The sequence below is a fragment of the Lycium barbarum genome, chromosome 5 (genome assembly GCF_019175385.1).
Source record: "Lycium barbarum isolate Lr01 chromosome 5, ASM1917538v2, whole genome shotgun sequence".
Lineage (NCBI taxonomy): Eukaryota > Viridiplantae > Streptophyta > Magnoliopsida > Solanales > Solanaceae > Lycium > Lycium barbarum.
The window spans coordinates 130,271,713-130,295,004 of NC_083341.1; the positions used below are offsets into that span (position 1 = coordinate 130,271,713).

Sequence of the window (23,292 nt, forward strand, 5' to 3'; positions counted from 1 at the left end):
TTTTTATTTTATTCCCAAAGAGTTGATTCGTGTTGACGCTCGAGCTGGCTGACCATCCTTACCTCACGAGGTCAAAGACATCATCATTACCGCGACGTAGTTGGCTATTCAAGGAAAATAAATTATTATGTCTGATCTAGCCGTATCTATTTCAACTGGTTTAGAAAACATCGTGATCTCTAGTGATCCCCCGAGACTTCTGAACACAGAACTACTATTCAAATTGATGAACACATCGCCCGCCTGACTCAAGAAATTGAGAATCTACGTGGAGAACTAAATCGAGTTAGGGACTTGACCAATTTATCCATCACACTCCAAAGTCCACCCCCTGAACCTAGAAATACTGCACCAAACCCACCTCGTTTTCCATCACTCGAATCTCCAGTTCCTGAACATTTTCCTCCACAAAACAATGCACCTACCAACAACAACTTACTTCCAATCACCCCCGCAAATCCACCAAATCCATCATCCGTCTATACCCCTCCACAGAGGTAACCACCCACCTACACTACCTACGCTACTCCTGATCCACCACCCGTCAACCCACCAAGTCAATCGCTAGTTCACACTCCCTATGTTCCTTTTCCCACCAACACTAATCCACCACCTACAACTACTCCTCTAAACCCACCAAATCAACCACCTACAAACATCACTTATAACACACCACCTCCAGTCCAAAACACTCCTACCGTCCAAACTTATCCAACCCAACATCTACAAGGGGCACATTTTGTCACTCCAAATACACAGTATGTGCCTACGGTATATGCAGCGGAAACACAAGCCTTTACCAACCCAGTAACGGTCAGGTTCCAACCTGAGGTAGATCAATACGAGGAAATGGAAAAGGATGCAAAAGCAGGGGCATATAACATATTGCTAAAAGAGATCCATAGTCTCAAAGAAGCGATGAGAAACCTTCAAGTTGCTATGGGAACTAAGAGTGTAGAATACGAGGATCTCTGTGTTCATCCTGACGTCGATTTACCCGTAGGCTACAAACCGCCAAAATTTGATACATTTAATGGAACAGGCGACCCTCATACCCACTTAAGGGCTTATTGTGGCAAACTGGTTGGAGTGGGTAGAGACCAGAACATAAGGATGAAGCTCTTCATAAGAAGCTTATCTGGCGAGGCTCTTACTTAGTATACACAACAAGACGTCCGTAAATGGCATGGTTGGAATGACATGGCGCAAGACTTTATGGACAGATTCAGTTTTAACACCGATATCACGCCAGATAGAGTCTACATGACTAAGTTAACCAAGAAGTCAACTGAGACGTTCCGCGAGTATGCGTTACGTTGGAGGTCAGAAGCGGCCAGGGTTCAACCCCCGATGAGTGATAGAGAAATGACTGCCACCTTCATTGAATGCCAAGCTGGCATATTTTATGATAAAATGATAGGCATGATGGGGCAAAAATTCACAGAAGTTGTACGAATGGGAGAAGCCTTGGAAGAAGGAATCAAATCAGGAAAAATTCAGGATCTTACAGCTTTGCACGCTGTAAGCAAAGCTATTCAATATGGTTCTATCAGTGGGACTAAAAAGAAGAAAGAAGACGCAACTGCAGTCATGAACATCCAAGGGCATAAGCCAAGCCGTTACATACTTTAACCATCCACAACAACCTTTCAACCCTTACCACTACGGTGAACCCTACCAAGATCCACTATCTCCTTACCCTGTCTACAACACCCAAGCAAATTACTACCAACCCCGAGCACCTCCATATCAAAACCCACGTCCATATCAATCCGTTCAAGCTCCAACTTACCAAAATCGACCACACGCTACACCTAAAACCCATCCAAACCATGACATCAAAAATACCCGTAATTACACTCCGTTCGCTGAACCCTTGGCTCAATTATTCGAAAGACTAAAAGCTGCAGGTCTGATACAACCAGTTGAAGGGAAAGTTCCCGGTCCTATTCCAAGATGGTTTGATGGTTCCAAGCGTTGTGCATACCATTCTGGAGTTGCTAGGCACGACACTGAGGATTGCTTTGGTCCCAAAAACAAAATCGAAGCCTTGATCAAGGAAGGAGCGATCAAGCTCACTGGAGCTAGGCCCAATGTGGAAAACAATCCTTTACCTACTCACGAAGACGCCAAGGTAAGGATTTGAAAGAAGCCATTGCGTCAATCAGAAAGGTGGAAAGGGGCATGTCATCAACTTCTGTCGCTCCCGTGGGAACAATCCAAAGACAAACACACATGAAGATTACTGCTACAACTACTCACAACACCAAGGCACCGACCATACGGGGTGTTGAACCAGGAGAGACTCTGAAGAATCGGACTTGTACTCCGTCCCTGATTCGCCGGGAGTCTTGGTAGATTGAACATGTAGTGAACTTTTATTTTTAAAGGCTTGAATCATGCTCAAAACTTTTGTTTGCTTTGCTTCATCTTTTGGAAGCTTAATTGCAAAATCTATGAATGCATTTCTGATTTTCCTTAATTATCTATTATTGTTATTTTCTACTTTATTTATCAAAGCTACCAACTCTATGATGTGTGACATAAAATGAACGAACAGATAACATGCGTCTCGAGAGACTAACAAAGAAAACTAGAGGACAAGACAAGATTCCACTTGGAAGAAATTGAAATAGCCGATAGACAATGACACAAGCATTAAAGCTATCAGTCAAGAAGACATTGAAAGACAATATTAGGTTAGACAGCCTAGTTTGCAACCTTTCCTTTAATACCAGTACGAACTACGCTGACCTGATTCCCGTGGCGGGATACATAGGCAGCCCACATAGGGTTCGGTTGCATTATAACAGAAAATCCAAAAAATCCTTATGTAAGGAGAACTACACATGACCTGATTCCCTCAGTGAGATTCGCAGACTATCAACATACGGGTCAGTCATGTTTAGGTAGAAAACCAACAAACCTTTTACCATTTACACAATAGAACTACGCTGACCTGATTCCCTTGGTGGGATACGTAGGCAATCCACATCGGGTTCGGTCCCTTTATCAAATTCTCAAACCATTTTTTTGTGAACCTCACGAACTACGTTCTGACCTGATTCCTTTGGAGGGATACGTAGGCAACCTATACAAGGTTCGGTCACACCACAACACAAGTTTAGTATACTCTCACGAGGTCAAAACTGGGGCATATTTTGAAAGATATAGACGAGAGAATGTTTGGACATCGTTAATATTAAGGCTACCAGACAGGAAATAGTATAGACAAACGACTCTTTAATTGTTTCAGAAGTGTCACAATCTGAAGTTGGAAGAAATATTTTACAACTTACATACATATATATTTACATATACATCTTTCCTTACATACATATACTCACGTATATAACTCTCCTTATACATATACTTACATGAATACCTTTCAAATGAAACACTTTCTTTCAATTGTTTCACTACTGTTCATATACCGAGGCTTGAACGGAGATCACAAAATCCAAACAAACAAGACGAATGGAACGCTAGCAACATCAAGCTTCGAGTCGACACGAATCAACTTCCCCCTCCCAAACTAAGAATTTTTCTTTGAGTGCAGGAATTAAGAGACCGCGAGACCGACAGTCAAGTCTATCAATCACGGCCGAAAGCATCATCTGGCCCATTATGGCCTCGCCTTAAAATCCAGACGGCTTTATTTCTAACTTTATCTTTAATTTCATTTTATCACAACAACATTATGACTTTATTAACAGATATACATGTTTTGTAGGTTGTCGAGATTGAAGGCGAATCAAATCAGGATTGCGTGTCATTAATTCGGCCTGTCATGATACCATCAACATCATTAGCCAAAACGGCTATTCTATCACTTTACTCCGTGCTTTATCAATTGCTTTATTATTCACTTTATCTACTTTAACGACGTTACCCTAGACTTTATAGGAATCGTCATTCATTTTTACAACTTTACCCTGAACTTTACAGGGATCTGCATTCACCTGAGCTTTACAGGGGTTTGCATTCACTTTACAACTTTACCCTGAACTTTACAGGGACCTGCATTAAGTCTCCGAAAATAACCGGAGACATTATCCTGAACTTTACAGGATTTGCATCAAGTCTCCGAAAACAACCGGAGACATCATTTACATTTTATCCTGAACTTTACAGGATTTGCATTAAGTCTCCGAAAACAACCGAAGACATTATCCTGAACTTTACAGGGTTTGCATCAAGTCTCCGAAAACAACCGGAGACATCATTTACATTTTATCCTGAACTTTACAGGATTTGCATCAAGTTTTCGAAAACAACCGGAAACATTATCCTGAACTTTACAGGGTTTGCATCATTAAATCTCCGAAAACAACCGGAGATATCATTTACATTTTATCCTGAACTTTACAGGATTGCATCAAGTTTCCGAAAAAAAACCGGAAACATTATCCTGAACTTTACAGGGTTCGCATCATTAAATCTCCGAAAACAACCGGAGACATTATCCTGAACTTTACAGGATTTGCATTAAATCTCCAAAGACAACTGGAGACATCATCCTGAACTTTACAGGATTGCATCAAGTTTCCGAAAACAACCGGAGACATCATCCTGAACTTTACGGGGTTTGCATCATGACTCCGAAAACAACCGGAGATATCATTCATTTACATTTTATCCTGAACTTTACAGGATTGCATCAAGTTTCCAAAAACAACTGGAAACATTAACCTGAACTTTACAGGGATCTGCATCATTTACTTTACCTACTTTAAACGACTTTACCGTGAACTTTACAGGGATCATCATTCACTTTACTTTAACAACTTTACCTCGGACTTTACGGGAATCTTTATCATGACTCCGAAAATAACCGGAGATATCACATGGCTACACAGCCTCACCTGCGCAAGCCAAATGACTATACACTTACTTACTCTTTACTTTATTACTTTACTTTTTCATCTATACTTTACCTACTTTAACGACTTTACCTTAAATTCCGCAGACATCATTTATCATCGAGTCCCGGAAGACAGCCGGAGGCCTTATTACTATCATTAAAATCTCCAAATACAACTGGAGATATTATTACATCCTCGTCATACGCATCACACATTCGTTCAAATCCCTGAAGACAACCAGAGACAACATTTGGCCACACTGCCTCATTATAAGCCACACGGCTTCATCCTCACTCTCACACTCATATTTATTATCATTTTTACATTCTTTTGTGCACTTTCAACTTTATACCAAACTATATTACTGATTTTGACATGAATTTCAGCTTTGACAGAAAATACAACCTACAGAGACATAGTGCAACGTGGAACTTTATCTTACCCAGTGAACTGGGGCAAACATGCTGAAGATGAATATCAAACTCACAGGGAAAGGTCACGAATCTACTCTCGAACTCAACTCCACCTACGTCCACAAACATGTGATACTTAGGTTACCCAAAAAATTTCTTTCATATGCACCGGTAAGACTCTATTCAATCAATTCTTTTCACGATCTCGTACCCTTTTCTATATCCTAGTGTCTCCATAACTCAACACTGGGGCATTTTGGAGAATTTACATCGTGTCTAGTAGAGTCCTACTTATGGGTGTGTTGTGCACCACATTTATAATTAGGAGGCTATAAACATACGGTCCGTTCTCAAACACTGTCGTCATCTGTCTTCGACCCGCGAGGATACAAATGGCATCTCATCCAACATCCTTTCAAATCATTAACACCTCTCAATACTCCGTCAATCTTTGCTTCTCAACAGCCAAATCTCACCATAGCTCCTTCTACCCCCCTAATATTTTCCGCCTAACCCCTATTATCTCAAGTTCTTCCAAGTTCATATTTGTCAGTCGGAACAAAATTGGCTACTACGTTAACTTCTTCGCTCGAAAACTCTTACATCGTCTTTGGTCGAAGAGGGGCATCTGTTGACATCCAATTTTGTCCCTCATTCATTTCAATTTATTTCTTCGGGCTTCTAAATTCATTGACGAGCTAAACATTTTTATTTTCACTATTATTTTACTGCTTCACTACTCTACTATCAACATTACTAGTATTACTTTATCACAAATTTTAAATGGTTCGCCATCGTTTCATTTTTCGGGTTCGGACTCGTTAAATTTAATTACAAGACAACACTTTGTTAAATTCTTATTTTTCTACATATTTCACATAGTATATTGTGTACTGGTTATTAAGTTAAAATCCCAAATAAATTAATTGAAGGAAGAAAGGGCCACATTTTCGGACCAACAAACGGATCAGCCCATATATTAAACAACCCAAATCAGCTCACCACTACAAATGGACCAGCCCATTACACATTTTAAATCCGACCCGGCCCATGGTTTCTTTTTCATCCCTAAACCTAACCCCTTCAGCCGCCTCCCTCATTCCCTTCTCTCTCCTCCTCTCTCCACCTTTCCTCTCTCCTCACGTTCCCTCCACTCACTGTTGTCCCCCCACGCCTCACGTTCCTCTCCACTTCCCCTTGTTCCCCACGCCGCTCCTCTCTCTCATACGCTCCTCTTCATCCTCACTCTATAAATTAAAAAAGAATGATTCAGTATGGGGGGGGGGGGGGGGGATTTTCAGTATTTTGAGGGATTTTTCAAATTTTTGAGAAAAATGGATTCAGTATTTGAGGGACGGATTTAGAATACACGAGTATTTTTGTTACAAAATATTTTTTTTAAAATATGCTCTTGAACATTTAAATCAGAAAACACTCTGTTGAATTATGAGATTTGTGACGAAAGGTTAAATTCTTGACGATTCGATTAACTTTCGTCGTTGCTCGACAAGAATTTTAACTACGACAGAGATACTTTAATTTTTTACTCGAGTTTCGAATCTGTCAATACGAGAGTAGATTCGAGGCCTCGACGCCCCATTTCACTGCACCCGAAAAAAGTCAGTACCTTTCTTCCTTTTTTTTTATCATTTCCAGCGTTGTCTGTTTAGTTTATCTTCGTAGCAAGTCGTTTTATTTCTGCGGTAAAATAGGGTCTGGATCGCCTTTCTGTTAGTATCAAAATCATGTTGTAGTATGAGTTGTTGGATGCAAATTCTAATTCATATAGGAAGCATGACAACTTTTTGTATTCCTTTGAATTTATGCGATAAAGTGTGAGTCATTAGCTTAGTCTCAACTCAGCATTTTTGGTTCTTTCTTGTGATCTCATTAACTTAAGCAAGTTCATACGAGTCAATGGTTGCTTTTGGTAGAAAAATGAACATACGACCTACTCCTTCGTGAATGCACAATATCTGACAGTAAATTGTATTGCTCGCATGTGACTAAGGTTGTTTAAGATATCAGTTTTACTGTTTGTAGTCCTAGAATGAATCTGGAGCAAAACTTCATTAGCTACTGATAGAATTATATTCAGAAGTCAAATTTGTGTATTTTTAGCATCATTGTGTTGTCTAAAAATAGAGTCTGATTCGTCCGAAATAAGATGGTTAGATGTTGTTTTATATTTCCATCAAGCTAGATATCTTTTAAACATACCTGGGTATTTCTGGCAGTCTTAGTATGTTCATATGTGACTCAAATCTGTGGAGTATATCTCTGTGTTTGACTCTATGTCATTGTGGGAGGAATATGTTTGTTGTTGAGTATTTGATAAATAAGATCTACGTCATATGTGTGTGTAAAGCATGAGAATCGAACTGAACTGTTTTCAGTTTCTGTGCGCAAAAAAATAAGACTTTATTTGTGTATATGTTAAGACGATTGGGAAAGGATTGTTTTCTTAAAAAAGAATTGAAGTATTAAGGGTAGGAATAGGTTAAGAGCAGTCCCCTGAAGGTTCTGTTTGATGTTTTCTGCAATTCTGTTCCTGTTTGGTTACGGTCTATTGGGTAAGCGGTTAGTACTAGAAGTCATTTAAACGTGCGTTAGTAGAAAACATGAAGTTATTGTGACATCCTTCCAACGTAGATCTGAATAGTAGTATGATGTATTTGTTCATGTGATTAGCTTGTAGTTCAATTTAAAAGACTAAGGAATCTGGTTTCACTTCCTTTTCATGTGATCAGGTTTCATGCGTTTTGAATATGTTAGGATCTTTAGCTGTTAATATGGTACCGAACATGAGTATTTCCTCTGGACTTAGTATGAGATATTAACCAACGATTTGTATAAGATTAAAGATGTCATGACATTGCTTCGGTGTTAGTTAGATGATGCTTGCATTTCTCTGGGAATTCAAAATCTGAAGCTCGAGTATTATGTTAGCAGCCCAGTAGTTTGTCTAAATTTTTTCTTTAAGCGGGAGTTTCAGCCTTTTTATGAATCGCTGGTTGTTGGGATGTTTCGTTACTGTTTTCCTGCCCAGATTTCATATTCGCTAACACTTGTTTTACCTCGTTTATGCTATTGGGAGTTGGGTTTAGTTTATAGTTGAAAATCTTAGCTGGTTAACTAATCGTTTAGTTCAAACCTCGCTGTAGCAAGAGTTAAATTTGGACAGTTGTAGGCATCATGACACTTACGAAAATATTTGCTTGCAAGTTGTGAATTTCCCTCTCTGATTTTTATATTCGTTATGGGTCCTATCATTATTCTAATCCTATTTTTCTTTCATTTTGCATGAACACCGGAGCCGAAGAGTTTCATTTTGAGACTCGACGACACCGCCATTACGCGGAGCCCGCACACCCTCACTTTTCCTGGCCTTTGCACTGCTTGGACAACAAAATATAAGAGATTTTATCCTTCTGTTGAAGCCGGACATGGCTATGGGTCATCTTACATATTTCTGCTTGCTTTCACTTATTTGCATTAGAATGACTTTATCTTTAATTATGTGTTTTGTTGTGTTAGAAGAAACTAACAATGTGAAGAAGAATAAGGATTGCTTTGTTCTATGTTGCCACTCCTTAATAAAAGAAACATCTGAAAATGTAGAATCAATAATGGCAATGGCCACAACAGCTACGAACACTTATACGAAGTGAACAAATATCAGGAGATTTAAAGTTTCAATGGAATATATGTAAAGGAGGTGAAGAAATGTCTACACTGGCCGGTTTTAAAGTCGCAGAAGAAGAGAGTAAAAAGGGAATTTGAAGTTAAGGAAAGTCAAACCTCCATTAAGTCATATTGAAGAATTTTAACGCCCGGCTATTATTGGGAGGAATCAGAAGGGTTGTTAGACCAGTCAACAAAGAGCTAAAATCCCATAACACATTTTTAGTCATTGCTTTTTTACTTTTAAACACTAATTCCTACTCTTCTTAGTTTAAATCAACTACTTTATAGGATAATACTTATATTTTATACTTAGCCTAATTAAGTGTTAGTCCGGTCGGTTAACCATTGTTAATGGGTCTTAAAGGATGCCTAATACCTTCCCTTTAGACTAATTGAATCCTTGCCTAGAATCTTAAGTTTCGCAGACTTTTAAAACAGAATTAACTTTAAAATAACTTTAATAAATTTAGGTGTCCTAATTCATCATAAATAATTAGGTGGCGACTCCTCAAAATAAATAAAAAACAGGAATCACCAATATGTTATACTTCTAATTTAACCCGGTTAAAAAGGGGTATAACATATATATATATATACTATGTTCCAAACACGATTAATATAACATTGTAATTTGTGCTCCGTATCTAAAAATTTATTATATTAGTGTTTGCTATGAATACAAAATCTGCACTTTTTTATATTATTTGTTTTTTTAATATGGGGTTCACTTTTTTTTTTTTTAATATTGGTTGATTTTGTTAATATGGGGTCCACTTTTTTTTTTCCGTGAGTTTGGAGATGGTGGGTTCCACTTTTTTTTATATTGTTTGGTGTTGTTTAGTATGAGGCCCACCTTTGTTTTTGTAAGGGACAACGGACGACGAAGCATGGGTCTAAACCCATGCTTCTATATAGTTATAATTCCAAAAGCAACGGAAATTTAGATCTTTCATTAAATTAATAGTTAACATACTTTGGTGCCTAATAATTACAAAGTATAAAATAAATTGGAAGTTCTTTAAATTTAATCTTTGGATAACCATGTTTTTGATGACACTATAACGAAGAAAATAACTAATAAACATCCGATTTAGAGCGCTAGTTATTTTGTTTAATCACATAGAATTGTATGAATTCTTTTGATTCAACAAAATAGATCAAAGTTTATAATATTTGTCAAATAACTAGTCATAAATTACTGTTTAATTTTATTTAGTTATTTGTGTTAGGGGGAGGGATAATTACAAAATCGACTCTCACTAATCACCATATGGTGAAGAATGAACTACCCTCCAACATCTATACTTTAATTTTATTTTATATTCTTGGTAAATTTACTTAGTAAATTGTATAATAACGTGCAAAACATACATGATTTTAAGATTCTTTTACTTCTAGATATCAAGAAACTACTATATCAGCTTTCATGTCAACCTCTGAAGACATAAAGTTCTTTTTTGGGTAAAATGTAAAGCTAATAGAATTATGAGTACGTGAAATATCTACACTATCAAGAATAGAGATAACGTTGTTATCATCTTGAAATCTAAACAAAAGATGCACAAATTAAATACTCCCTCCGTTTTATTTTATGTGAACTCATTTGACTGAGCACGACATTTAAGAAAGAATGAAGACTTTTGAAACTTGTGGTTCAAAATAAGTCTTGAATATTTGTGTGACTGTAAATCATTTCATAAAGCGAATTTGTTTCCAAATTAGGAAAGAGGTCATTCATTTTGACACGAACTAAAAAGAAAATAGGTTCACATAAATTGAAACAGATGGAGTAGGAATCAGTAGTGGATTGATTTTATATATTAACGGAAGTTGTAATGTAATTACAAGTAATATTACCCAAAAATTTGTTTGTCATAATGACAGGGAATAACGTGCAAGTAACTTTTAAAGGTACTAAATCTATATCTATATTATTTTAAAAGCATGAATATAAAATGTTGGTTGACCAAAATATCCTTCAAATATTGAACGACTTTTATGCTTTCTAAATTTTTTTTAAAAAAAATAATCTTACGTAGGATATAATTGTAATTAAGAGCTTAATTCGAATTCAATTAATCTAGAAAGGTAAGTTGAAGTAGAATTAAGTTTGATGTCAAACTCTTTCTTTGGCTAAAATTTCAAGCATAAATTCTTCGTTAAAATAAAATTTACATATTTGAAAATACATAAAAAGTATTATAAGTCTGCATAATTAATAATTCACAGTATATGAAAAGAGTTGGAAAAAATAGTAGTCAAGAAAAAAAAAATTGATTCCCCAAATAAATCAACCCTCATTAAAATTGATGGGGACTATTTATTTTATTTTTATTTTTTTGCCGTTGACCATTTCAATAATGCGAAAAGTATGCATGGACGCTCTACAACCACGTCAAGCAGCAAACGCTCTTGGGATGTCAGAATACAAAATTTAGAAAGTTTTTTTATTCCTTTTGGAGAAATTAAGATACGTTAAAGGAACTAATTATTTAAGTTTCTATTTTTAATAGGTTAAAAGAGACGGAAGTGTGAGGACCCAGCATGTATGCTTGCAGCCCCCGGGCCTGAGCACTATGAACATGAACATGACATGACATACTTGGGTATTGTGTGAAAGGGTGCTTAGCCAGTTCGACATTGCGCTGCAACGCCTTGAACCCGCGACCTTGCAGTCACCTTTACATTCCCCTGAGGGAATCGCCTCTTACCAGTTGTGTAAAGGTGACTGCAAGGTCGCGGGTTCGAGGCGCTGCAGCGCAATGTCGAACTGGCTAAGCACCCTTTCACACAATACCCAAGTATGTCATGTCATGTTCATGTTCATGGGGCTCAGGCCCAGGGGCTGCAAGCGTACATACTGGGTCCTCCCAAAAAAGGCGCCTTGTGTTTGAGGATCCACAGGGGTGTCTAAGACCTGGCCCACTGCCGGTTGCCCTCTATGCTTGGCATGTTACACTGAAGTATTGTGTGAAAGGGTGCTTAGCCAGTTCGCACACGCTGCAGCGCTTCGAACCCGCGACCTTGCAGTCACTTTTACATTCCCCTGAGGGAATCGCCTCTTACCAATTGAGCTGGAATGTAAAAGTGTCAGCAAGGTCGCGGGTTCGAAGCACTGCAGCGTGTATTCTCGAGCTGGCTAAGCACCCTTTCACACAATACCCCTGTATGTCAAGCATGCCAAGCATGGAGGGCAACCCGCAGTGGGCCAGGTCCTAGACACCCCTGTGGATCCTCACAGGAAGGGAGTTCTTAAATATTTGGAAATCAACGAGAAAAAAATTGCAATTGAAGGTTTATATTTTAGGTACGCATGTTGCATTATTTAAAACAAGATATATTCGTGCAAAGCATGAACATAGAGGCTAGTATTAAAAAAAAAACAAATAAAGCAATTAGAAGTTAATAAGAATTGGGTGGGTTGAATTATGATTACCATCTTAGCCCATTTCGGCCAAACCAATTTCAGCCCAAGTAACTTTTGAGCAGGTCAATAACTCGGTCATTTGCACAAATGTCCTATTTCGGGGGTGGTCTTTAAATTTTGCCCCTCAAATTGCTGGTCTTTAATTTTTACCCTTTGGTACTTTAAGTGACCAAAAATACCCCTGAGATATTGGGTTCGAACCCCAAATAAAAAAATCGCAAGGTAGAATTTTGTAGCAAATTATGCCTATTCGGCCTAACTTCTGTAGAAACCTAGCAAAATGAAAAAAAAATCATAAGGCAAGATTTCGTAGCAAAGTACGATAATTTGGGTTAAAGTTATGCCTTAAGGCATAGTTCTGTGGAAATTAAGTTATTCTATAGAACTATACCTTGAGGCATAGTTTCTATATAGAAGTTATGCCTCTGATAGGGTTCGAACCCGAACTTATGGTTTCATAGACCAGCGAATAAGGTTACTTTAGCCCACAAATTTTCATTAAATGAGAAGTAGGGGAAAAAATTAAAGATCACAGATATGAGGGACAAAAATCAAAGAGCAGTGTGTTTGAAGGATAATCCGCGCAAAAAAATGTCAAGAACCCACTCATTTATTAACTCAGCCTATTTTGACCCACTAAAATTCAGCGCAACTTGCCCATTTGACGCCTCTACAGAGAAGTAATTTGAGATCCATTCTTGTCTAAAGTATTCTAAATTTCCATTTTAGCTCAATGGATGTCTTCATATCAACTTGTGCACTTAAGTTGGCATGGAGGGACCCTATTTTTAAAACTTTCAACACTTGCATTAGATATGTAGAGAATTTTCAGTAACATTATACTAAATCGGTTCTATGTGGTAGTAATATTTTTCATGCTTCTATTTACTAGTACATAATTTCACGATGACTTCACAAATAGCGATAGGAAATATTCCCTTCTTTTTAGTTATATTGCAGGAAAAAAAAAATCTTCTCATCGAGTGTAAAAAGAACAATGGAAAATATTGGTGGCAAGACATTGCAAATCCGCCTGTTTAGAATGGCACACGACTATTTCTCTTAGACGCATCACATGTTGATCAGTGGATTTTTCATAGTTGGTGTTGCCACGCATGAAGTCATTTTTATGGAATTGATTATTTGCCAAATTGACAATGAAAACGAATACTTGCAGGCATTCCAAGTTCCAAATTACTCGGCCACGAAGAAGTTTTAAAAGGTACAACATATGCACTGAAACAAAACGTTGAAAAAGACAGACTATGACTCGACTTGATTCGCCTCGAGCTCAGTCATAGAGCATGGCTCATACTGTAGCAAATCTCAAATAAAACTGGCTCGGGTTTTGCTAGCAACATAATTGAGCTTTGCTCCAACTGAAGTCACCTCTCAGAACTGCAGCAAGTTCGACCAAGCTCGGCTCGATGCCAGATCGAAAATATTATCAACCTCAATCTTTTGTCTGACTATTCGTTGGACATGTTAATACAACTTACCCCAATTTTAATCTCTTTCACTTTGATCTAATTGCTCTGGAGACAGCAGTAGTCAAATCAAAATATTATTAATCTCAATCTACTCTAAATCCATTAGATCAAAATGAAAGAAATTAAAATTGGCGTCACCAGTATTAACTCGTCCAACAAATAGTCAGACAAGTTACTGTCATATGATATCAAGGAATGCAAAAAAGAATACATAAAAATGTAAAATGACTTTAAAGACCATAAATGTAATAAATATTTTGAAGTCAATTAACTGGAACGTCACATGTGGGCATAGAAAACAGAATAAACTCTATTAGATAAATATACTTTATAAAATTACCTTGGTGAATAACTGGAAGGAAAAAAAAAATTGCACGGCAGTGCTATTCAGAAATTACATGGCTTTACCTGAAAGTCATGAAAATATTTGAAGTTTGAAATAAACAACCACAACATCAATTCATTGTAGCACGTCTCATTTCAAGCACACATTTCTAAACACTTAGCATTATAATTACAAAGTTGAAGACACCATCCGATGCTTATCGATAGACAACTTCAGCCTTAGGTGATGCACGCTGAAATTTTGTTAGCTCTTTCAGTATTTTGATTGTTGCAGATGTTTTAACAAACCAAGAGGCCTCAATTACCATCTTCACCAGCACAGGAGACTTGGCTAACAGAAGCTTGATAAGCTGCATCTCACGCTTTGAGCCCACAGTATTTCTTAGCTTAACCTCCCTAAGGTGATCAAATATGACATCTGAAAAAGCTTCCACTTCAAGACATTCTAGTGCTGGAATATTATTATCATTGTAATCAACCACCTAAGGAAGATTAACAAAGACCCATCTCTGTAAACTTATTGAGGATAAAAAGTAGTATGAAAATAAGAAAGACAAAGGAAAGTCAAAAACCTGAATTTCCATATATTGCAAACACGGGAAGCTTCTAATCAAGCAAAAAGCACATGAGATGATGTCCAATTTACCCAGATATGAACAATGTAGGTAAAGATGCTTGACACAATTAAGATCAAAGGGAAGCCTTTTTGATACAGCTCCACCAGCTCTTGCTAAAAACTAGGAAGATGATACCAAAATCAGGATGACTCAAACCAAAAAAATGCGCAATCATTGAAAATGCATGCCAAATAAAGTAATGAAGCACATTTACCTCGACACAATGGTTATCCAAGTGGAGATCATCAAGACCAGAAATAGGCTCAAAAAACTTGACAATATCAAACTTTCCCGACCTCTCAAGATATTCGCAACACCAAAGTGAAAGTTTAGACAAACGAGGAATAGTTTTCAAACAGATACATCTTATATCGCCAAAGAAATGAAAGGATTTCAGCATGGGAGCATTAATTTCAATAACATATGAACTTTCTGGTATTCGCAGCACCAACTTGTCAAGCAGCGGGCAACTAGAAATTAAACTTTTGAGAAACTTAGAAGGAATTTTGACGTAAGATAATTCCAGGCTGATTAACTTATCAAATCCTTTGAAGGCTGGTGGAGGAAGCGGTATTAAGCAACTCTCAAGAGTCAAATTCCTCAACTGCAAACATGTGAAAATTGAAGAAGGCAACTTGTATCTGTCACCCGGGACCGGAGGAAGTTCAAGAACAAGATGTTGAATGTCATTTCTAGAGAGAAAATATATCAAGTTGTCAAGCTTAGGATAGCTCTTAAGATTAGGAATGGAGAGGGTAAACTTAGTAACTGGTTCTTCGTGAAGGGTCAAAAAGTGATAGACAATGTCTTTAAATCGAGGAGTAGGGTCAGAACTTTGTGACAGGTTCCAAAGAGATTCATCAAGTTCCAACTGTGGAAGCCTGCACCATATATATCTCCAAGTCTTGGCTAAGATGCCTAGTCCTTACAGCTTCTCGTAAAGGCAAACGCATTAGAATGTTATCGATTGCTTTATCAGGAAGGATACTAAGTATATCCACAGGAACGCTTTGACAAGCACGTTTTTGGCCACTAGGAGACATCTTGAAACAATACTATCCAATTGAAATCTGCAGAAAGTAAATAAGAATATGAAGATAAGGAAAAAAAATCCTAACAGGATAGAACTATTATTCACATAGAAACCTCAACATGCAACAACTGAAAAGGAAAAAAAAAAAAAAAAGATCACTGCTTGCAATAACACATTACATCAATAGAAACTCACATTTATAGCAACAAGATTAGGAGAAAAATAATACTCCCTCCGTTTCAATTTGTTTGTCTGGTTTTGACTTTTGACTTGGCACGGAGTTTTAAGAAAGTAAATAAGACTTTTGAATCTCGTGGTCTTAAACTAAAGATATGTAGAATGCACCAAAATGTCATTTAATTCTGTGGTCTTAAACATAACGTATGGAAAGTTGAAATTAATATGTTGCCAAAAAAGGAAAGAGACATTCCTTTTTAAAGAGACTAAAAAGGTAAGTAAGACAAACAAATTGAAACAGTAAGAGTACCCAATTTTAGGCATATTTCAAAAACAAGGTCAGCTCAGTGGCTGTTTCCACAGCTATGTCAAGATTGGGCATCCAAACTAGTAATAGTTTTACAGCTAAAATTTGAAAAGCTAAATATGCATAGTAGCTTAAAAGAATCTGCGCGAAAGTGATGAGTTGAAAAAGCTTACCAGATACAATCGAGGACAATCAATGAATAGGTTTCAGTTTCGAGATTTGGTATCAATCATTAGAACTGTTATTCACATGGAAACCTCAACATGCTACAACCGAAAGAAGAAAAAGAAAGGCTGCTAGCAACAACACATACATAACGACTTCAATAACCTAGGGGTTTATTTAAGATTTATTATTAAAAAAATGGAAAATCAACAAAAACAAGTTTTTCTCTTTAGCTCGTAATACCGCTCAAAATCACTACTCTCTTGAAAACCACATAAAACAGAGAAAAATCCACAATGAACGGTAAATAACAAGTGAAGCAGAACACATGAAAAATGAATAGAATTTGCAGGAAAATCGAAGGGAAGAAGTTGAAAAAAACTTACCAGACAGCCAGATTTCAGTTCAAACAATGCGATGCAGATACAATTACAAATGATGGCAATCAACGGCAGGATTTGGTTTTAAGTTTTGGCATCTCTCAGTTGGAAGCTACAAAAAACCTCGTCTGCACCTTTGCTCCTGTGTTGGTTGTTGTTCTCAGAAAGTTAATTAAAAACGGCAGCCCTGCAAAGATTTGCAAATATTTGGTGATATGGACAGATTGATCAAGAAAATGTATACCCATACATAGAATCTAGGAAGTAGAAGTAGTATTTTGTAATGCCTACGATTTATGGGCTTCTTTTTACTCAACGTTATAAATATTGTTTATTTTATAACAGAGTAAGCTTCATACTACTATACTAGACTGAGTAGAGTCTATTAGTAACTGGTGCAATGACATGTTATTTAGATAGAAATAACAGTTCTTATATCAATTATCTCACTGTGCCATGCTTTTCACCCTGTGACGGGGTGACTAGAGGTGTATTTGATAAAGGGGGAAATTCACTGATGAGTCCCGCCACTCAGAAAAAGAGGGTGGTGCCGCCGTGATTTCATTTTCTGAATCATTTGCTGTGAACAATATTTGTTTAATAGTATAATATTTCGGACGAAGATAGATTTAGTCATGGTTGTCGCATTCAGTAAAATACATACCATACCGGAATTAATTGGCGCTCCATTTTAGATGTTTCATTCTTGGAATAGGGGAGTGCATTTGTCTTTCGGCTTATCCATCAATTCTAACATTTTAGTTATTTTTTATAACAATTGCGACCATTTGATTATTAGAAGTAAAGTTTTCAAGATATGATCATGGAGATCTCTTCCTCCCATGAATTTTAATTGTTGACCTTAAAAAAAATTCTATATAAGGAGTTAGGTTATCCACAATTTCTTTGCATGTATATGGAATTTACTTAAAATCTGTGAATACTTAGCTTTCGTATAGTCTTTTGGTTCTCCAATTATCTTTTTGAATTATTATGAATTTCTTTTCATGAACGAATGTCATTTATTGTTGTTATGAGTTGATGCTAATACGAACAGTATGCCTCATTGGTTCTTAAAATATATATATGTGACAAGAAGCTTTATATTAAGAAACGCATCTAGATTTTATTGCGACTTAATACTTTTAATAATTTATATATTGAGCAATTCGCATGTAACAAAGTTTGAGTTTACTCATTTCTTTCATGATTTGTGAATTGTGAGACAATATGTGGTACATATAGTCTAATCGAAAATGGAAAGAAGAGGAATAGCTTTATGACAAATACTATTAAAAATATTAATTATTGTTGTCAGTAAAGTGTTAACACCACAAAAGAATTTGGCATGGTCAATGACAAATTCTTATACAATTTGCTTTCCATTTCTAATTTATTCCTTAATAGGAAAAGATTAATATGTAAATCCAACGAGGTTAACATGCATTGAGGTGAGAGAGCCCAAGGCTATATAAGCCTCACATCAGCTGTCACGCCCCGAACCATGGCCTGGACGTAACACGGCACTCGGTGCCTGACTACATGTGACCGAGCGAACCACATGACTTGCTGAACTAACATGATTTCATATTATAAGCGGAATATGACGTGAATGCATGATGAACCTTTGTACAACATAATAGGTCATATTACATAATAAAGTACTTGTTTAAACATGAGTGTGCCCAAATGTCCATATGACTTCAAATGTCTATCATGACATAACTGATTTGTCTAGTCTATGAAACCTCTATTTTGAGTTTGGACTGGAAGTCATACGTACTGGGACAAGGCCCCCAGCATACCTTTACATGCAAAACTACATAGAGAAGACAATGCTTAAAACCCCGAATGAAATGGGGCTCACCAATAAGCTAGCACGAGCAAATCCTAATGATCAGAAGCGTCGTCCTGTAAATCCGTACCTGCATCGTGAAATACAGGCCCCCGGGAAATAAAAGGGGACGTCAGCACATTGAATGTACTGGTATGTAAAGCAACCGGAAGAACAACATGGGACATAGAATAACATGATAGGAACTAAAAACTGAAAACTGGGACATGAACATGAGCATGAGCATGAGTACATAACATGGAATTGAAACTGAAACTGAGTACTGAAACTGAACATAAAACATGAGTACTGTAAGCATGAGATAATCTGAAATGATCTGTAATAATCTGTAATACCGACATAAACCACCACGGGGAGGAGCGTGGAGTCTGATCTCTGCCCGATCAGCTAAGCCATCTCGTACCTTGCCGGGGCACGAGATATGAACATAACATAAATGGATCCAAATCCCTCAATGGGGAACATATGAAGGAATCGTCCTACTGGGCGGAGCGATTCTTATCCTACGTTGGCATACGTAGTTTCAGGCTATCTGAGCCTTCTCGGTATTATTACAACTCCCGAACATGAAAATAACATAGTTGGCTAAGAAGCCCATGACTTTCGTGAATTAACTTGTACTTGTCTTGAAATCATGATTTTCACGAAAGGACTTGTAAACATATTTTCATGAAATAACTTGTAAAAATAACTCATGCAGTTTCATATGAACATAATGAGAACACATGAGAAAGAATTCATGATTCATGGATTAAGCTAGGATTCCTAATGTCCGAAATGGAGGTTTAGGAACACAATAACGAACATACATATGGAATTCATGTTCATACATACATACATAATTACGGGCTACCAATACATTGGGTTTAATGCCCTAGGAGTTGAACTTCATAGAATTTACTAAACGGATCACGGGGAAGAACATAGAAGTTCCCACATGTGGATGGAAGTTCTACATACCTTAACCTTCCGCTTTTGAGCGTATCACAATGTCCTTCACCCCCTTCAACTTCAATCTATAGCATACAAGTCATAGGGATTCTATATTAGCAACAATATCCATGTTTTGTTCATCTAAGCATTTTATCAAACACTTAGTGGGCATGAAGCTCTATAATCCTCATTAATGGTGTTTTCTTCACCAAATCCCCATTCTCTTACTTCTAGTCATTTCTACAATCCCATTTAGATGCAATTAACATCATTCTTCATAATCCATATGAATACAACAATCCCAAATCAACAACCCAACAATTCTAACATAGTTCATATAATTATCTTCAACAACCCAATCATTATTCTCCCAATAAATCATCAATTCACAATTATAAATGATTTGGGAGTAGAAATATTACCTTTTGGGTAGTCACCACGAAATCAACACTCCCAAGCCCGATCTTTAGCTTAAAATGACGACCACAACTCGTACTACACTTTATCCTTCACGAGCTTTAGGATTCGGGGCCTTAAAATTGGTTGATTTTCTCCTTCTTCTCTCTAAATTTCTCTCTCTCTTTTTCCTCTCTCTAAAATCTGAAATGAGGGGAAAAAATGAGGCTTCTAGGGTTTCATTTTCTTTAAATACCAAGGGAAAATGGGTTGACCCAACTTGAAAACGGGTCGGGACTGTTCTGTCTTAAAACGTCCATATCTCTCAATCCCGACGTCGCCTGTGAACCCACAACCTATGGTTGGAAAGATATTTCAATAATCTACAACTTTCATTCTTTGAGTTTTCCCAAATTCTCAACTTACGATGGGGTTATGGCCTCCCGAAGTCAGTTGACCCGAATCTCAAATGCGGACCAAAACGCGCCCACGTTACGGTACCGTAACACAGGGTACGGACCGTAACGTCGCGTCGTACCCTGATGAAAATTTCCAGAAACTTTCTGGAAATTTTCCCTGTGTTACGGTCCGATGTTACGGTCCGTAACACAAGGTACGATCTGTAACACGAAGGGACGGACCGTATCTTGGGACCGTATCTTGATGAAAATTTCCAGTGAGGTTCTGGAAATTTCGTCTGTGTTACGGTACACTGTTACGGTCCGTAACACGAGTTACGGTCCGTAACTCGTCACCGTAACGCAGGCGATTTTCCAGCGAACAGGCTTCAGTCAATGGGGCATAAATTTTTGCACATATATCCATTTAATCCCCATAATATACCGTTGGAAATCTTGGTAATAGGGCTACAACTTTCAACAAGGAAGTTCTTCCAGATTCACAACGGATCAAGGAGTTATCGTTGCCCGAAATAGACCTATCAACCCACTAGAACTTTAATGATATGAGTTTAAACTTGGTTCCAAGATGCGGGGTGTTACATCAGCTCCCCATTTAACCGATGTGGGACTCAAGTCCCATTCCTTGCAATGATATCATTACAAACCACCACGCTCCGCATCAATCGTCCTCGACGGCTGTGTGCTAGACCATTTCTAGCCCCGCGCCAACAGTGCAATACCGGCATCACCATTCAAGGCACGACGGGATGTGGGTGGCTCTAATACCATTGATACAACCTTAGGAGAACCACACTCCAAAGTGGTATTTGTTATGATATTATTGCAAGAAATGAAACCTGAGTCCCCCATTGGTTAAATGGGGAGCTGATGTAGGGATTATATAGCTTCGGGCTCTCCCAACTCAATAACTAGCTTTTGGGGTGTGGTTCTTCTAAGGTTGTATCAACACAAAAGTGATAAAGTTTGAAAAAACTTACCAGACACAAATGAGGACAATCAATGGCTAGGTTTCAGTTTCGAGATTTGGTATCAGCGGCTAGAGCTGTTTATTCACATAGAAACCTCAACATGCTACAACTGAAGAAGAAAAAGAAAAGGCTGCTAGCAACAACATATACATAAACACTTCAATAACCTAGAGGATTAATTAAGAATTATAATTCTAAAAAAATGGAAAATCAAAACAACAAAATCAAGTGTTTCTCTTTAGCTCGTAATAAAACCACATAAAAACAGAGAAAAATTCACTAGTGAAGCAGAGCACATGAAAAAAGAAAAGAATCTGCAAGAAAATCGAAGGGTTGAAGTTGATGAAAAAAAGTTACCAGATACAGAGGACAGCAATCAAAAACCCTCTGAAGGGCTGAGTTTTGTTGTTCTCAGAATGTTTAGTAAAAATGACAGCACTTCAAAGATTTGCAAGAGTAGAATAAGCACTAATATATATACTGTCAAATTAATTTGTGTCATTTGCACTTTTGTCCCTGTTTTGTGTGCTCCTCTTTCATTTATGCCCTTCGTAACACAAAAAATTCATATTTGGCTGTTGCTACTGCCTTTTATTACTATTGACTTTTACTAATGCTGTTTTCTCATCTTTTCTTGAGTTGTCGGTCTATGGGAAACAATCTCTCTAACTTTTAAGGTAAGGATAAAGTTTACGTACACTCTACCCTCCCTAGACCCCACCTAATGGATTATACTGGGTATGTTGTTGTTGTTTAGTATAAAAGAAAAAGTTTTACAAGTGTTTATATTTTCGAATCGCAATATCCCACAAATTATATCGTGACACGTCTTCAGTTTCTAAAGAAGTTATATCCCACTAGACATAAGTTCAGTTATTAAAAGGCAAAAATTAAAGACGAAACTATTTTAAAGATAGAAATTAAAGACCAGCTCATTTCAAGGATAAAAGGTACTACAACTTATTTCAGGTAGCAAGCTAGCTGATGTGAAAAGTGGTTTTAATTTGCAGCAGAAACAGACGTGTTCTACTTGTCCAAATTTGTCAGAAATAATAATAGCCTTTACATAGAAAGCTTGTAATGAAATAGTCCTCCATCCCATAGTGCTCCTTTCGTCTCATTTTAAGTGTCGTTTTAGGTCTTTTCATGCTTATTAAGAAAAAAATACTCTCTTTGTTTTAATTTATTTGTTTTACTTTGACTGTGCATAAAATATAAGAAAGTAAAAAGGATTTTTGAATCTTCTTGTCTTAAATTAAAAATATGTATAATGTATCAAATGCCTTTAATCTTGTACTTTTAAACATGTCATGTAAGATGTTGGAATTAAAGAGTTGTCAAATTAGGAAAAAAACATTCTTTTAGAAATATACTAAAAAGGAGAGTAACACAAACAACTTGAAACAAACGGAGTAATAAATATGAGCAGACTGATTTTTGCCTATTAGATATTGTGCATGCTTCTATAGTGTTAAGAGTATAGTTGGAAATAATTGTCAACTTTAGTCTCGATTCTTGAATTTTTAAAATGACAATTTTTTGAGCTAAACGACAGTTAAAACAGGATAGTGGTAGTAATGGTTAAAGTTATTAAAAATATTCGTCGCAAAATACTTGTCATTTATAAAATCAAAATAGAATTGATTAATTTCTTCTTATTTTGCCCTTACTATTAATTGTTTTTAAAATAAACACTATAGATTACATTGCATAGAATTTTTTAATTTTAAGAGTTCAAACAAGTACTTTGTTCAAATATGTTACACCTCAAAAAATTTTGTGTCGTTGCGTCGTAAGTAAACTAGCGTAAGC

The 23,292-nt window shown here is 36.9% G+C and overlaps 1 pseudogene; it reads right to left on the reverse strand.

The window, feature by feature from the left end:
• Window positions 1–14,176: 14,176 nt before the first annotated feature.
• Window positions 14,177–21,950, reverse strand: LOC132641568 (F-box/FBD/LRR-repeat protein At1g13570-like; annotated as a pseudogene).
• Window positions 21,951–23,292: the final 1,342 nt, after the last annotated feature.